Genomic DNA, 12,426 nt, shown 5'->3' with positions numbered 1-12,426 from the left:
TGATCTATTACTTTATTAAAGCTTATAAAATGAACATTCTCTAATTCTGTCATTTTTTACACACTTTTAAGCTAAAATTCTCCCAAAAGGAAAGAATTATGATAATTAAATCTTTGGTTATAGTTAGAGAAACTCACTATAGGGAAAAGAAGTTAGATACCTTTTTCTCCTGTATAAAGTTTAATTTTCAACTAATTTGGGGAATATCATTATAAACCCATGAATTTTTATTTTATATACCTGATATATTTCATTCCATTATACTCATTCTTTCTCTTGCTGAAATTATTCCACCTTTAGCCAAGAAAAATTCTAAAGCTGGCTCCTGTGTTTTTTAGACAAGACCTGAGTTTGGCTGCCTCCTTATTTTCCGGTACAATTAAATGACCCAGAACCATGTTATACAGTGTGCACTGCAGCCTCAGTAAGCCAGACATAGTTTGTGTGTCTTCCTGGATTTGCTTGGCCATAGCCGTTTGGTTGGTGCTACTGAAGACCTACCAAGAAGGCCAGATGGCACCAACAACAGCCACAGAGAGGTCTGGTTAAAAAAGGCTCATTAAGTTTCATTACCACCTTTGAGATGGAAGCCAATTGTTTACTGTAGCTCACTCCTACTTGGCTAGCCAAGCTCACTGGAGCAGCTGCTTTTAGTCCTCTGTGTGGCTCATGGTATCACACACGACAACTCAGACTGCGTGTTCTATCCTCCCACCTGGAGTGTTTAGGTCATCACTAAATTGCATCTGCTCAGCTCGCTAGCCCTCAGGCACCAGGCTGCAGACTGTAGCGAAGGTTACTATAACAGCACCTGCCTGCTAATCTACCATGTACACTATGTGTCTATTGCTCTTGTTTCCTCAAAGGCCTCAGGAAAAGAACAACGAAGTAGGGCAAACTTTTACCGGTGAAAGAAGGGAGTAGAGAAGGAGTCGGCAAATCTTTTACCCTTCCTTCTTTTTGACATTGTTCCAATATGCAGTGCACTGCAATACACTGTTCCATAGACTTCCCAGATGATACCTCACGTGAGCAGGCAGCTGGCTATCTTTTCTAGAAGACTGCGGGTAGTTGGTGATGTACTACCTTATACTTGCTCCCCTCCTTCCCTGCCTCTTTTTGTAATCCTCATTCTCCTTTCTCTGTGGTTGTGCCTCATACACATACACAGCAATAAAAAGTATGTAGAATTTAATGGGAAAATTTATTAATATTTCAATAAATAGCAATAACACCTTGTCAGTTAAGAGGGGACAGACATCTTTCAAGAAAACCTGCAAAAAAATGTTATTGTTACAATTTCAGTTTTAAGGACATCAGCTGACACAATAGTGCTCTCCTAAGCTTTGCATCTTCATACCTACACCTTGAATAGAAGAGTTATGGTGCACACTTTTGATACAACACTTACACACTCGGGGAACAGAAACACTCAGCATAGATACGAAAAAATCTTTTATGTATGCCAACTTTTAAATGAGACTCAAAATCCAAGGTTCAGTAGTGGAGCTATAATTAGGTTGCTCTCCTTTTAAGAGTCACCTAAGTTTATAACACTTGTACAAATCAAAGTATAGACAATGGTGTTACTTGCCTTGTTTTTAGCATCTGCTTAGAGTATCACATAGTAGACAAAATGGAAAACAGCCAGCAGTGAGTAGAAAGTCAAGGAGAAGAACTCTTTGATGGCAGAGATTTGGTGATTGTGATACTTTGGGATCAAGAATACCTGTAGAAAATTCTCTCAAAATAAAGACTCTGCTCTGTATTTGGGGATTTAAGATTTAGTAGGATCTGGGCAGAGACTGGAAAATGGTATTTTTCGAAAGCTCTCTAAACTGTTCTGATATATTATCAGGTTTCAGAAGCAACCACCAGTACCCACACCTTCTTCCTAAAGATAAGGAAAGAAGCAGATGAAATTGTGAAATAATCACACCTTACCACAGTCATTTTCTTGGCTCCACTTAAAAGAGGAAAAAGTGAAAAGAAACTGTGCTTCACATGTAAACTCTCAAACCCCATTAAGGATTTTTACTGAAAACAAATCAGATTTTCCAACCAAGTATGTGGATCTAACATTTCCAAAAAAATGAAATAACTGGTACTGAATGCTAATTGTCGCCATACAACTTGATATCTGAGTCACATTTGACACAGATATAAAGCCAGGCTGCAAATATTTCTAACCTCTCAATTCCATTGTTTTATTTTTTCTAACCTGTAAGACTCTCAAAATCAGACTTTCTCCTCTGCCCATACCTAAAGCTGCTGGGCCCAAAAAGTTGTCGGTCAAACACAACTGCAGGAAGATCTTTCCTTTCAAAGTTAGGTTTTATTTCCCTATGAGTCACCTCAACCCTATGGAAAAGTATACAGATTAGAATGCCCATGCACTCCCCCAGCTAGCTTTTTAAAATCTTGATATCTCTTCCTCCTTTTTATAAGAAACAAAACGTCATAAACAAAGGAGAAGCTCTGTTGCCCATTTCTCAGTAGTCTCACTCTTCTCAATCCCTGCTGAGACGTGGTTACTGTTATAAATTTAGAACTTATTATTCTTCTGTTTTAATAATTTCACTACAAATATATCCAAAAGAAATGTAGAATAAGAATTGACATTTTCTAAAATTTATATAAATTTTATCATACTCTTGGTGGCCTTCTACGTGAGCTTTTTGTTTCCCTTAACATTGTTTGTAAGATTTATATATTGATACACATGGCCTTTGTTTATTAAACTTAACCACTATATTTCATTCCATTGTATGAATATTCCATGGTGTATTTATTCATTTTTTAATGGCTATTCAGGTAATTTCCAAATGTTACTATTTAAGAGGTGTTGCAATCAACTCATATGTATTAATCAGACTACATCTCAGAAGCTTATAACACAGAACATCTCTTTTTCCCTCACTGGAGCAGTGATGAGGAAAAAACCCTACTCTAAGATTGAGCTATAAAGGAATATAGAAACTAAGGAAATAAACAGGGTCTCTAAGTGCCCTGTGAACACTGCTCCTTATACTCCCCACTCTCAAGGCCTTGTGCAGGCCAGGTAGGTACTCTACCCTTGAGCCACATCCAGTACTTCCCCTTTATTTCCTGCCAGATCTTTCAAGTTTTGCAGTCTTATACCTAAGTCTTTGATTCAGATTTAATTTAAATTCAGTAGAAGAACTAAGTATCTAGTTTTAATTTTCTGCATGTGAATATCCGTTTAAAATCCAGCACCATTTGGTTAAACTGGCTGTCTTTCTTCCAGTGTATGCTGTTAATTCCTTCATCAAAAATCAGATGGCTAAAGGTTTTGGGTTTGTTTCTGTCATTTGTTCTATTCCATTAGTCTACATGTTTGTTTTTGTGCCAGCCCCATATTGTTTTGTTACTATGGCTTTGTCGTATAATTTAAAATTAAGTATTGTGATGATCTCAGTATTATCCTTTTTGTTCAAGATTGCTTTGGCTATTTGGAGTCTTTTCTGATTCCATATGAATTTTAGAACTTTTTTTTCTAGTAACGTGATGAATAGCATTGATATTTTAATGGGCATCATATTAACTCTGTAGATCACTTTTGGTAATACAGACATTTTAACAATATTAGTTCTACAAACCCATGAACAAGAGAGATCTTCCCATTTTCTAATGTCTTCTTCAATTTCTTTCTTCAGTGCACTATAGTTTTCATTGTAGAGTTCTTTCACATGGTTTAACTCTCAATCTAAGGCTGAAGGCACAAGAGCCTCAGCAGGCCACTCACATGCAAGTCCCAGAGTCCAAAGGCTGAAGAACTGGGATTGACATGTCCAATGGCAGGAGAAGGGTATTCTGCTCCAGAAGAAAGACAATTCACCTTTCCTCTGCCTTTGTTTATCCGTGGTCCCACATGATTAGATGATGCCAGCTCACATTGAGGGCAGATCTTCCCCATTGAGCCCACTACTCATATGCCACTCTCCTCTGAAAATATCCTCACAGTCATGCCCAGAAACAATGCCTTGCCAGTCATCTAGGCATCCTTCAATTGAGTCAAGCTGGCATCTAAAATTAACCATCACAAAATATATGTTTAAAATCACATGTTTAGGACACAGGTCTTTGGTAGGATTTGAAAGTGGTTTGTAAAGCCTTGTCTCTGAAAGAGCAGCATGTCTTTGGGACCTTGTCAGAAATGCAAATTCCCAGGCCAAATATCCAATTTCAATAATTCAGAAATTCTGATAAGGGATTCTTCCCTCTGTTTCTATAAGCCCTTAGGTGATTCTAATGCCTGATAAAGTTTGAGAGGCAGCATAAAAGAATAAAGGATTAGCAGAATTAACATCCTAAGACAAGTAAATTGAGGATATGTGTTCTCTTTAATATCCTTCAGGTAGGTAAATGGATAGACATTAAACAGTAGGATTCTCTCTGCATTGCATTTCTACATTATAAAGTATCCAAAAATTGTATATACAAACTACTATACCTAAAAAAAGTATGAAGTACTAATTATTTGAATATAATTCTAATTGATGTGATAACTGGGTGTATTGGTATTGATTTATAGGAAGATTCTACTTTGATTTATGTTTTTGTTTTATTACTACTGACCTTGGAGTAATCCTATTTTGTGAGAAAGTTCTTTGGATCATAGTACTACAATATTGGTCTCTAAATGAACACTTCTACTGGAGTTCATTATCTGGTTAATTTGCATCCAAATGACTCTATCTGAAACACTGATAACAGTGCTAAAGATAGTTTAAAGACCCACATCTATGGAAGAAAGCTTATTAGAGTTCAGCTTCAAGAGTTGTATTATGCTAGAGAATTAAATTTCCTATACAACAATTTTCTAATCTGTGCATTTTAAGGATACACACTTTTAGGTTATTGCTCAAATAAATAGAATTTTGCAATAGTTAATAGATGAAAAATATATAAAGAATGGAGAAAATTGAATACTTTTATATTTCAGAATTTTCTAGATGTTTACACTTTATTTTAATAATCAATTAGGTAAATACAGTAAGTCCCCAACTTATGAATGAGTTCCATTCCAGGAGAATGTTCTTAAGTCAGATTTGTTTGTAATCCTACAAAGTAAATCTTATACAGTATACCTGTAAGTCTTATACAGTACACCTGTGAAGTTTGCAACTCAAATGTTTGTAAGTCAGGGACTTACTATACTATTCTCTACATTCTTAGATAAGAAAATAAATGTTCAGAACTGTTAAGTAACTCATCCTAAGTCACAAGTATCAGCCTAACCTAGGTCTGTCTGACTATAAGACCCATGTTCTTGCCACTATCATCTGTATATTGCACTTTTTAAAAAGTCTTTCTAAAAAGAAAATCTTTCCATATATTACAAGTGCAACATGAACTTAGCCAATCAAGGATCAGCTCTGAGCCTAAAATAGAGTAAATTGGAAGACAATTTCATGAAATGCATAAAAACATTCACTATAAATTATTCAGGTTTTTAAAAGTAGGCATTTCAGGTTAGGTCTCTACATTTGGTTATGTAATCTTGTCCAAAAATGAATTAGTGCAGCTTGCCAAGATAATGATCACAGTGGCGCAATCAGTTATGAGAATGCTGCTTAATGAACATAGCAAATATTCATAGCCACTCTCCTGGATTCCAGGTCTGCCTTGTTCCTTCTCAAGAAGCACCAGGATTAGAGTCACCACGTCCTTTGTGCCCAGCCTGAGGGACAGCACATATGAAGGAGATACTCAATAGTTTAAATGCTAAGGGGCTACACTGCAACTTTTGCATCATTTTGAAATGTTCCTATGACCACTTGTGATAAGTTTGTTTGTATGTTTGTTTATTTGTCTTGGTACTGGGGATCGCACTCAGGACCTCACACTTGCCAGGGAGGTGCTGTACCACTGAGCTACATCCCCAGGCCCTATGATAAGTTTTATAGACTAAAGCTTTACAATGAAATGCAATGCCAATTAAATGTTGCCCATAGAGTGCAACTAAAAAACTAACTTTTAATCCATTTCAGAAGAACATTAAACTTAACAAAGAGTCTAATGCATCCTGAAGATGTTCAGAAATTATGTGACTTGAAATGGTAGGGTAAATTCTACCAGAAATTTAGCCTGCTTAGCAGAATCACTTGCTATATTTAAAACACACATTAACAGAAAACTACTGTTTGAAAATAAGAGACAGGAACTATCTGTACCTAAAGGGAATCTAGAATGTCCCCACAGCTAAACACATTCAAAATACATATGCACAGTCTAAAAGCATATTATATTAACTGTTACTTAGAACATTTTCTGGGAAAATGGATATTTTTAGTGTGTGTGTGTGTGTGTGTGTGTGTGTGTGTGTGTATTTCAGTATCTACAATGTAGAGCATGATCTCATCATTGCCTCTCCACAATGAAAATAAATAGACCAGATATGGCAAACAAGTTCAAAACAGAAAAAGCAAAATAAACAAAAACAAAGGTAAGCCAGTTATTGAAGGCTTCTGTAGCCAGAGTACTCAACTCTCTTTCAGAACTTTCATTTCACATCCAAGCAATATGATATCAGGGAGTTGGTGCCAAATGAAGCACATGTAAACGCATTTTATGGCTGACTATTTAATCAAAATGTGCTTTACCTCAGAGAATCTTTAAGAGACATGATTAAAGAGGCTTTCCAAAAAGAAAAAAAGTCCGGTCATTTTAAAAGTGAAGAAATAGTAACTTTTATTAAACTAAAGCTTGAGCAACGAGGTTGTAATAGGTCCTCTGCACCTACACAGGCGTTATGCCAATGCAGTAGACAGTAAAAATCAAACCCCAAAAAGGTCTTTATTCTTGGGAGCTGACCAGGAGTGGTGGCAGCAATTACAGAATATTATGCTATAAGTAATTTAAGGGATTCCAACAAAACTGTATTTTTTCATAGGATCATTTTCAGCCCTTTTCTGAGATGTACAGGACTTCTAGGACCTGTACAAGAGCTCTTGTGACATCTCCCAGATGCAGTGATGTCACCCATTGACATTTTTGGCTCATCATTTCTCTACAAAGCACTGAAAGGGCTGAATCAGGGGCGGGGGGGGGGGGGAGACCACATCTTGTAACTCCAGTACTTGGGAGGCTGAGGCAAGGGTATCACAAGTGTAAGGCTAGCCTACACAGTGAGACCCAGTCTCAAAAATATGAATGAATGAATGAGTGAATGAATGCACTGAAAGGTGTAAGAGTAACTGAGATTCCTGTGGATTCCTTCATATGGTAAATCCTTGTTGGGCATGGTGATGCATGGCCATAATATCAGCACTTGGGAGACTAAGACAGGAAGACTGCTGTGAGTTCAAAGCCAGCCTGGACTACACAGTGAAGCCCAGTCTCAAAACAAACAAAGTAAATTCTATAGGAGTAAAAAGCCTTCCCTCCCTTATTGTCACAGTTTTAAGGGTTAGACAATAGCTAATCAACAAAATTAACATCTTGAACCTCCTTAATGAGCTATCAAATTATGTCTTAAACTTGAGCCATTAGACCCTGGCCTACTTTTGTTCTTTTATTGCAACTTGAGAAATTATCACACACTGAACTTGTTTTAGGTTTTGTTTTTCCCTCTCTTCACTACCAAATTTTAAGAGGGTATGGGCTATAGAGTTAGATGATGATCCATCCCATTAACACAATTCTCTTCAATAGGACCTCACAGTTCATTAGTCTCCAATAAGTAATCTATTTAGGACATTGTTGAAATAGCCTGAGTCACTTAGCATGATGGTATAACAAGCCCCGGAGACTCACCCCATCTTAAATTTGTCTAGAGGAAATTATTTCCCGTCTTTAAACTTCCCCCTTAATTTCTTCCATTTCTACTGTACTGGAAAATTCCATAAATCTCAGTTATCAGACTCAGTATTTTTTCCTAGCATTATATCAAAATATGGGACAAGAATTGCTCAATAAAAAACAGAATGGCAGATACCTAATACTTTAAAAAGTACCCCTCTGTATTTTGCTCAGTTCTCTGGAGATTGACCTTTGTGGACTTTATCAATGGTCTTCTGGCTCTTTAGCTTAGATGAGGATCTCAAATAGTAGATGGATAGAGGTTAAATCCTTCCCTTGGAAGTTATCTTGGACCAGCTGAGTCCTTCGTGGCATGTCATTGAGGTCACAAAGTGTCTGAATAAACTCTTTTTCTCCCTGGATTCTAACACTCTTTCCCTTCCCTCCTCCCTTCAGGTTGTGTTGAACGTTTAGTTGCTACTTGTAATGGGGAGCTGCATTGTCCCTGGGGGGTCCCCATCTTATGGTTCTCTTTGACACACAAGAATCACCTGAAGGCTTATTAAAGCAGACTGCTGGCCTCTACTCCCAAAGTTTGGGTTCCATAAGTCTTGGGTGGAGCTTGCACATTTTCATGAATAACAAGTTCTCAGGAAATACACATAATGCTGATCTGAAACTGCTTTTGAGAATTCCTTATGTATCCAAACATTTTTGTTTACAAGAAATATAGTCAAATAATGCAAACCATTCCCACATTTGTCAACTGCTGCTTTGAGAGAGATAACTACTAATAGGCCTGCTTGTATCCGTTAGGGTCCCAACTGGAAACAGATGGCACATTTCAAATAGGATCAGGTCTCTACCGCCACAGTGAATGTGCAAACCTCTCTAGGCCCTGGGGTTTTGTACTAAAGACCTAAGTAGATGGGTAAGAAACTGAATTCTGCTCATCTCCCTGTGCACATGTTTGAAATGACTGACACAAGCTCAGATTTTGAGGTAAAAGGCCCAAGTGTGTATCTTGGGTGCACACTCTGCAACTTTTGGGTTTTCTCCCCAAAAGCATTAGATAGCTTTGCCTTCTTTATCAAGGAAACTCATCTTACTCAAAGTGTTACTTCCGTGAGTTTAAGTGTTTGGGAAAGCTTTTGTGATGCAGCAAACTTTTATTTAAGTAGGTCTATTTCCTTGCTAAGGTCTATGGCTCATTTTTATACTACCCTGCAATTCTCATTTCTACACATGTGCAGGGTGATTTTTCCTTTCCATCTCTGTATGTGAGGTAATATCTATTTCAAATCTTTGTTAAAAGGGTATTAAACTTAGGGGGAAGGGGAGGGAAGGAAAGTAAAAGAAATTTAAAGGGAAAATAAGAATTGAAGGAAAAAATGGAAATAGAGCTTTTGTTAATGGGGACGGGAAGAAGGGTTGGAGGGAAGAGAGAGGAAGAGGACAAAAGAAGAATTCAGATGTGTTATGTACATGTACAAATCCCCCATGATGAATGTGATCTTTATGTACTGCCAACATGTACTGTGATCCTCACCACCTCTGATATGATCCAACATCTTCATTTTTGCCAACATTGCTTGAGTAAAAAAAATTAAATTGATGGTTTAACTTTCATTTTGCTAACAACTAATGAAATTTACTATTTCTCTTATACACTGTATTGGCTTCACAGGGTTGCAGTAAAATATTATCTCAACTGAGTAGCTTAAAACAACAAAATTTTATATTCTTACAGGTCTAGAGGCAAGATGTCCAAAGTCAAGGTGTTGGCAGGGCTGTACTCCCTCTGAAGGATCTTCTGAAGCTTCCTTTCTTGTTTCTGCCAACTTCTGTGGCTCAAGGCATTTTGTGGCCTGTGGCTACATAATCCAGTCTTTGCCAGGAGAAGGTGGTCTTCTCCTCCATGTATCTCTCCTCTGAATGTCTCTTTAAGGACACTTGACATTGGATTGAAGACTTACCTAGATAATCCAGAATGATTCTTAATTTAATTACATCTGCAAAGATCCCTTTCCCAAACAGTCTCATTGACCACTGTTAGATTCTTGGAATTGGAACATTGACATATACTTGGGGGACCACCATTCAGCCCACTATATGTATAATCACCATTTATATTTTATCTTTTTGAACTATGGGTTCATAATTTTCCCCCAATTTTCAAATGAATCTTGGCCTGTTTTCCTTCTTCTTATTGAATTATAAGACTTCTTTATACTGAAGATACAATTTTTAACGTCAGATTTATTAAAAAAGTATTCACCCAGTCTATATATTTTCATTTTAATGGTATTTTTTAATAAGCAGATGTTTAGTTTCATGTAGCTGAATTTGTTAATTTCTTCTTTCATATTTAGAACATTTTAAGTCTTACATGGTGAATTATTTCACAGTCCCACATAAATTTTTTTTTATATTTCTTCTAACTATTTTAACAATTGCATTTCTAGTTTCACCTTTTAATGGACTAAGAGAAAATTTTGCATATAGTTTGGGTAAAGGTAGGACTAACCTGTTCCTCTTTGTCCTATCTTGATCAGTGTCTGTAGCCGCTGCAGTTATCTTGGAATACTGTGATTGCAAGTTTGAGGATGAAAAATATGAACTATCATGACAAAAGGATTTAAGGATATAGCAATATTTAAGTGACAATTAGCTTTATTATCGCGCATAAGTCAACATATATCATTGAGAAATAATAAGAAAATGCCAATTAACCTACTCTACTAACAGCATGAAATACATGATACTCTACAAGCTCCAATATACAGCTTTATATAAACTAGGTGGATGAATCAGCAGTGCCCTGTGTGGTTGAGGAAACTGTGGGCACATTTGGTTCATTGCATGTCTCTTCAATCAATCATGCAAATTAGAGTGTTGTGTGAGACAGTCAATTAAATTCATAGTTTCACGACTGACAAATTGCACATGTATTCACAAAAAGAAACCTACTTGAGGTCCCAGAAAACCCAGTTTTACAAAATGCATTGTTCATTTTTTACACAAAGAAGGAAGTAATTGCTTAACTTAACTCAATCCATCATCTCTGGGCCTGATAAATAACACAGACCTTCCTTTAGGAAAATCACAACTGAAGAAGAAAACATGCCCATGATTTTATTATGCGCTGTGTGCTCTGTGACTTAGTTTTGGAAGAGTCAGTTGGTTTACAAAGTCTTTAGATTCGTACTGTCCAAAATAATAGCCATTAGCCACCTGTAAGTATTTAAATTTGAGTTAAAATTAAATAAAATTTTTAAAATTTAGTTCCTCATTTTGCATGAGCCACATGTGAAGCCCTCAAAATACCACTGCACTGAACAGCACGGATGGAACTTTTCCATGAGCATGTGAAGTTCTACACCAGCAGTGCAGTGCTAGGTAATTATATCTGGGCTATTTACATGGTTCTGTCATTCACGTTCTCCTTTATGGTTTGCTGCATATTTTCCATCCATGTACTTTTTTTTTTTTGTATTAAATTCTTTTATTGGTACATTGTAGGTATACAACACAATTACATTTCTCACTGGGAATTGGACCTTTACATAAGGCATCTTGGTTCTTATTTTTTCCCCATTCCTAGCCCTCCCTTCACCCCTTCCACCCTTCCCTATTTACAAAGACTTTATTTCCATTTTTTCCATTTCTCATCATTTTTCCTTTCCCTTCTTTCCTTTCCCCTGCCCCTCCCACTAGCCCTACTCCTTTGGACCTTTTCTTCCTAGTTTACATTATCGATTATTCATTCTAATCATTGGTACATTTTAGGTATACAATATAATGACATTCATCATTGGAAATTTGCAACTTTATATATTCTCTCTTGGTTCTTATTTTTCATCCTTACCCAGCCCTCCCTTCAACCCCTCCAGTCCTCCCTATTTACAAAGATTTTCTTCCTATTTTTCCATTTTCTCATATTAATCCCATTCCCTTCTATCCTTTCCCCTAGCCCTCCCACTTCCTTCCCTTTGCCCCTTTTCTTCTTACTTCACATTACCTATTATACATTTAGTCCTTATTTACACTTTCAGTTTCTCACACCAGAGACACTACTCAGTATTTACACATGTGTGTCCTATTTATTTCACTTAAGAGTATTCACTCAATGTGCATCCACTTAGCTATAAATATCTCTAATTTCTCATTTTTTATGGCTGAGTAGTACTCCATTTTATTAAAAAACCACATTTTCTTTGTCTAGTCTCCAGTTGATGGGCATTTGGGCTGTTTCCAAGTTTTAGCTATTACAAACTGCACTGCTATGAACATGGGTGCACATATATCACTGTGGTATGATTCTTTTACCTCTTTGGGGAAGATCCCCAGCAGTGGAATAGCGGGTTCAAATGGGACTTCCAGTCCTAGTTCTTTGAGGTATCTCCATACTGATTTCCACAGTGCTTGCAGCAGTCTACACTCCCAGCAGCAGTGGAGCAGGGTTCCTCTTTCCCCACAGCCCTGCCAGCACTTGTTATTGGTTGATTTCATGATAGCAGCCATTCTTTCTGGAGTGAAGTGGAATCTCAGTGTTGTTTTCATTTGCATCTCTCGAATGACCAGTGATGTTGAACATTTTTTCATGTATTTATTTGCTATTTCTACTTCTTTGTCTGAGAAACCTCTGTTCATTTCAGATGC

General features: G+C 36.9%; 1 long non-coding RNA gene across 1 annotated transcript in view; it reads right to left on the bottom strand.

Annotated features, from left to right (window-relative positions):
• The window catches only part of LOC110350766 (uncharacterized), a 62,590-nt gene extending 52,744 nt beyond the window's left edge, over positions 1-9,846 (bottom strand). The window contains exon 1 of the long non-coding RNA XR_002397621.2: positions 9,513-9,846. This is a non-coding gene — a long non-coding RNA (uncharacterized LOC110350766). The remainder of the gene's footprint in view (positions 1-9,512) is intronic.
• Between the last annotated feature and the right edge of the window lie 2,580 nt (positions 9,847-12,426).

This window comes from Heterocephalus glaber, unplaced genomic scaffold (genome assembly GCF_053883595.1).
Source record: "Heterocephalus glaber isolate CG9 unplaced genomic scaffold, H.glaber_assembly_v1.0 deba00001461, whole genome shotgun sequence".
NCBI lineage: Eukaryota > Metazoa > Chordata > Mammalia > Rodentia > Bathyergidae > Heterocephalus > Heterocephalus glaber.
Note: the sequence above shows the minus strand (reverse complement) of the source record. Positions and strands in the feature narration are given on the sequence as shown.